This window comes from Mandrillus leucophaeus, unplaced genomic scaffold, assembly GCF_000951045.1.
Source record: "Mandrillus leucophaeus isolate KB7577 unplaced genomic scaffold, Mleu.le_1.0 Scaffold337, whole genome shotgun sequence".
NCBI classification, from domain to species: Eukaryota; Metazoa; Chordata; class Mammalia; order Primates; family Cercopithecidae; genus Mandrillus; species Mandrillus leucophaeus.
Genome location: NW_012103554.1, coordinates 226,420 through 232,279, shown reverse-complemented (window position 1 = coordinate 232,279; position 5,860 = coordinate 226,420). Strand labels below are relative to the sequence as shown.

The following is a 5,860-nucleotide window of genomic DNA, read 5'->3' as shown; positions in this document are numbered from 1 at the left end:
CTCCCCTCCTTTGCAGCTGAGTGGCATCAATGGTCCACCAGGGCCATCAGGGTCATCCCCTGAAGCCTCGGGTGTGAGCTGAGGGTGAGGGGATGCAGCTATGTGGTGTCCTGGGGATCGGGGCCAACTGCTTCTGCAGCTTCTCGGTTCCCTGTGGCCCTGTTCCTGCCCATCCCAGGAGAAGCACCTGCGTCTTCTCACTGCCGGGCCTATCTTCCTAATGACATACCGGGTGAGGAGCCCACCCCGTAATGGGCCGCTCTGAGGCTGTGTGGTTACTGCCCTCCCATGGCTGGAGGCCCCATCTCTGCCAGGGCCTAGGATAAAACAAGAACCACTGTTGAAGGGTGTGATGTATTTCCTGCTGCCAGTGGCATGGCCTTCCTTCTGGGCACTAGGTGACCCTGTTGATTCTCCAGTGAGGAATTGTTATGGACTCTACACAAAATGTTTTTTGACCACAGATGCTTCTAGAATCTAATGTGTACTGAGTCCTAGGGCCCTAGTGACAGGTCCAGCCACATTCATCACGCATGGATTGTCTGTGGCTGCTATCAAGATACCACAGCAGAGTTGATCAGTGACAACAGGGACTATGTTGCCAGCAAGCCCCTTATATTCACAATACAGCCCCTCACAGCAAGCTCTGCGGGCCATGCGTGTATGTGGGGAAGTCGGAAAAGAAGCTTTGCACTTGTTGTGAGGTTGAAGGGTCTTTCCTCATTGGAATCTGGACTCTGCTTCTAGTAATGGATTCTGGGTCTGTCTGAGAAGTGGCTTAGTGCTGGAAACTCGGCAAAGTAATACAGTTTTTTATGAAATGTCCACTTTCCTCTTCCCAATCATCCATCTCTCTGTTTTGTCTTTATTTATTGTGGTTAAAGTCCAGCAGGATCCGGGTGAGTCTCCATCTGTTTTGCCTCTTGGTCCCCCTTGTTCTATGAGCCATGAGCGTAGCTCTCTGTGGCTCAGGACTCCAGCTGGCATTGTGACTTCTCTAATTATTTGCATCATTGCATCTTCCGTGCTCCTGACAGGTGACAGCCTCCACCTGGGATCAGTTATTTCAGATCATTACTCCCGGGAGCCATTTAGGGAAGAGTATTTCCTACCCCCAACCCCGGCCTTCAGCAACAGGCATTCCTGAGCTTCTTGACAGTCTGCCGCCTTCTCCCAGGGCCTGCTTTATATGCTGGGTTAAACAGGAGTCCTCCAGGCCTCCTATGAGCACAGAGGATGGACATTGTTCTGGATTTTCACACTCAGACCTCCCTGGCATGGGCGCTTCTCTGAGCCTGTGATCCCTTCCTCTACACCCTGCCTTAGAAGTTCTAGATTTTCAGGGCCAGGTGCAGTGGCTCACGCCTGTAATCCCAGCACTTTGGGAGGCCAAAGCGGGTGGATCACGAGGTCAGGAGATTGAGACCAACCTGGCTAACCTGGTGAAATCCCCTCTCTACTAAAAAAAAAAAAAAAAAAAAATAGCCGGGCGTGGTGGCAGGCGCCTATAGTCCCAGCTACTCGGGAGGCTGAGGCAGGAGAATAGCGGGAACCCAGGAGGTGGAGCTTGCAGTGAGCCGAGATCACGCCACTGCACTCCAGCCTGGGCGACTGAGTAAGACTCCATCTCAAAAAAAAAAAAAAAAAAAAAAAAAGAAGTTCTAGGTTTTCCACTTCTCGCCCTGTGAACCATCCCTTTTCCAGGGTTCCAGGGATGCATCCTCATAGCAGGTGGGCATGATGGCCAGGGGCTTTGCCAATGTGTTAAATCCTGTGACTATGACAATAACCTCTTTTTTAATTCAAGTTGGATTCTGTCTTCACCCCATCCACTGTGCTGGAGCATCCAGGGCACCCCCCACACCTTCTCCCACCTCCCGCAGTCCACCGAGGCTGCTGCCGAAGGTCATCCTCATCGAGGCCTTTTCCTGCCACAGCAGCCCTGGCACCTCCAGTGACAGGGTCATGTGCTGACTGACGTGGGCAGAGCCCAGGTGGGATATGCCTTGGGGGGGACATGTGTTTTTTTGGCTGCAGGGAGCATCCTCATCTTGAACTCACATAAGGGAGACGCTCTAGTCTTTAACTAGTTGACATGACAGTCCTGGCTGGGGCACATCTTGCTCTGCCAGCCTAGCCCCTCAGAGTCCTTCACTTGCAGTCACCATAAGGAAGAGGAGGGGTCTCAGGTTCCACTTCCCCCCACACCAACCCCCTCCTGTGTTTTTCTTCCACAGACGAACACTGTTTTTGCTATGACTTCACCATCACTCCTAAGTTCAGACCTGAACCACAGTGGTGTGAAGTTCAAGGCCAGGTAGATAAAAGGCCTTTTCTTTACTTTGACTGTGTTAACCATAAGGCCAAAGCCTTTGCTCCTCTGGGGAAGAAAGTCAATGTCACAAAAGCCTGGGAAGAACAGACTGAAACCCTAAGAGACATGGTGGATTTCCTCAAAGGGCAGCTGCCTGACATTTGAGTGGAGAATTGAATACCCAGCGGTAAGTTAAAATTGTCCAGGACAGGAGGAAGCAGACAGGATAGTAACTTAGAGGTATTTATTGGTTTCATGTAAAAAATAAACCGGAAGTTTGTGTCACACAAGAGGCTGAGAAGCATGGGCAGGATGCAGCAGAGAGAGCAAGTCCAGGAGCCAGGAAAGGAAGCAGGGCGGGGCTCAGGACTTGTCAAGATCAGAGCTGATCTCTTTCCAGTGGGGCAGAGTCCCTCATTCTGCAGGCCCGGATGTCTTGTGAGCACGAAGCCCATGGACACGGCAGAAGACCTTGGCAGTTCCTCTTAAATGGACAGACGTTCCTCCTCTTTGACCCAAACAACAGAAACTGGACAGTGCTTTATCTTGGCGCCAAGATGAAAGAGAATTGGGATAAGAACAAGGACGTGACCATGTTCTTCCAGAAGATTTCAATGGGAGACTGAAACTTGGCTTGAGGAATTCTTGATACACTGGGTAAAAACGCTGAAGCAAGTCAGTGAGAAGAAAACAAAGGTAGCTGTCTTGAGTTCAGATCTAATCAGCCAGGTGTGTGTGTGTATGCATGTATGTGTGTGAGAGAGTGTGTGAGTGTGTGTGTGAGTGAGTGTGAACATAACCCCCTCTTGGGGGGCTCCTCCTCGGGGAGCTGGCATGCCTGTGCTCTCCCATCCTCCTCTCCCTTCTCCCTCCTGACTCCTTTTCCTCCCTGCACTTGCTTCTGCTCTCCTCACTGTGGATTTCTCACCAGCCTTGAAACTGGGCAACATGGTGTTTCCAGAATTTTATGCTTCATGTTCCCTCCTCCTGGGACCACTTTTCCTTTCCCTTCTTCTGCTCTGTTTCTAGAAATCCAACCAAACCCCCTCCAATGACAGCCCTGAGATCCTCCCTTCCCCTGCCCTGGGGCATGACCTCCTCTTCCACCACCGCAGGAGGGTGGGCTGTGCTGTCACCTTGCTTCCCTCAGCAGCTGTGTGAGCTCCCTGAGGACAGGGACACCCCTTCTCCCTTCCTACCCCAGGACCTGTCCCAGGGGCTGCCCCACATCAGAGGGGGACAAAACCTCTGCCTTGCAGGATGACCTGGGGTGGCAGGAGCTGCAGAGGCATCTCCTCAGATTTGAGGGCCCGGGCATGGGCAGTCCTCTTAGTTGGGTTAGGTGCATTTTGGTAGCTTTACACGGGTGTGACAAGGGAAGTGGGATTCCATCTCTGAGGCTAAAAGAGAGATCTGGGTCTAGTACCAGGAGGTGGAGTGCTGGGAGAGCCTTGGTACACCTAATTCAAAAGGAGGAAATTCACAGCTGTCTTCCCACAGAAAGTGGCTTGAGTTCAGCGATTAAGGTGGAAGGTGAAGAGTAGAGGCTGCTCATGAGAAGGTTTTTTAAAAAGTCAGTCCCATGGACCCATGGGGTTCGAGTCCGGGCCATAAGGCAGCTCCCCTGACATCCTGCCTTCTATGTACTCAAGGTCCTGAGCCAGCTGATTGCCCTGTCTGGAGCAGAGTGGACTGAGACACAGGGGAGCTGAGCTGCTGCTGGAGTTCCACGGGCACCACTGGGCTGGACCAGCAATGAATAATGTGGAACAGGGACGGTCACCTTCGGAGCTATGGGTGCTGCTCCCAGTGTGGAGAGGCTGAGGAAGGAGAAGGAGGGATGTTGCCTGCAGGCCCACCCAAGGCCAAGGGCACAGGAATACAGAGCCCCCTCTTTGGATGAGTTCCTCAACCTTTTGCCATGTTTTAGGCCCTCTCATCAGAGGGTAGAGAGGGCCTTGAGTGAGGAAGCAGGCCCATCACTACCAGCTTCAGTCCTGCAGGACCCTCCACTTCATCCCCTGGTCAGATGCAGGGCCTGGGCTGACTCTGTGATGTGACAAAGGAAGAAGGAGGTTGGTCCAAGCTGCAGGCACCAGGGTTGGGACTCAAGGGAAAAAACAGGTTCCTTAGTGCAGGGGGCTCTGAGACGTGGAGTGACTAGGGAAGGATTGCCTGGATGGTCTGTGTTCTCCTCCACCTCTTAAACCAACATTTGTGTCCTTTCGGAAGGTTGAAGATGATACCAAAAAGCCCCTGTGAGCACGGCCTCCATCAAACTCGCCCTTCTGGCTGGCCACCTGCCCACCACCTCCTGTGTATTTCTAGACCAGCAGGAGTTCCAGACTTAGCAAGTTTAGTGAAAGATTTCTGTTTTAGTCTACATCAACCTAGAAACTCTGAACTAGCAAAAATGAAACCAAAATGCTGGAAGGATTTGGAAGTCACAAATATACTAATGACTTCTGAGTGACACATAAAAATATTAACCACATCAATCTGGATTTCTCCATGTATGTTCCAAAATGTAAAGATCAACAAATGGTACAAATAAAATGCCATCTCCTGTATCTTCAGCAAAATAGGGAGATAGGAAATGCCTCATCTCTCAGATCTCTGTCTGTGACAGACATGACGGAAACAATTGGTGAACCTTGAGAGGAGCATGAGTGTGAGATGGTGTCACGTGTGGATGTGAAATCTGCTTTGGCAATCATATTGTGGTTATTAGGAGAGTGCCCTGGTTTGGAGGAAAAACACTGAAGTATGGGTCATCAGATGATGTCATTAAAGATGAAGGGGGCACCAGGGCCTGAAGTGGGCAGAAAGAGAAGTTCTCTGGACTGTGCTGCAGCAACTGTGGTTCTTGCTTATTTCATAATTTGTCATACTATTTAAAAAGCACATCCAAAAATTCAAGAAAACTTACTTTTTAGAAATTGATGTGAAGAGGTAAATAATTCCATAAATGCAGCACAGCTCCTCCTCCTCCTGCAAAGCCAGGGCCTCCGGGTGTTTCCCTCTCACCCTCTGTTCTCAGCCTCAGGCAGCTTCTCCTGCCCCCTCGTCCCCTGCAGGCAACCCCTAAGTCCCTCTAGAGACTGAAGCAGCTCAGGCCCAGAGTTCCTTCATCACTTTCTAAATGTATGTCCTAATCCAGATGAGACTCAGATTCGTGAAAGGCTGGATTTCCATGGGCACAGGAGCTGAGGGAGGGTTCTCCTTTTGTGTGGGGCTCACTTTAGGGCACAGCCATTGATGGTCAACCAGGCCTGAGTCTACAGCTTCGCCCCCTCTCCATGCAGGTCATCCCTGTGGTCACTCCACCCACCCACAACTGAGGAATCCTCAGCACATCCTCGTCTCAGTCACCATGGAGGCATCTGGAACTGTGGGCAGAAGTAGGAGGGAAGTGAGGGGCCCAGTGGCCCCAGCCTGCTAGAGACAGCTTAGCCTGGAGTGAAGACTGGTAGAGCCTGAGTCCCACTCTTCCCCCAGTCACTTAGCCCTTTCGCCATTAAATGAAAGAAATAGGCACAGACCTCC

At 51.3% G+C, this 5,860-nt stretch overlaps 1 pseudogene; it reads left to right on the top strand.

Annotated features, from left to right (window-relative positions):
• The first annotated feature begins 655 nt into the window (after positions 1-655).
• LOC105545721 lies at positions 656-5,655 on the top strand (annotated as a pseudogene).
• Positions 5,656-5,860: the final 205 nt, after the last annotated feature.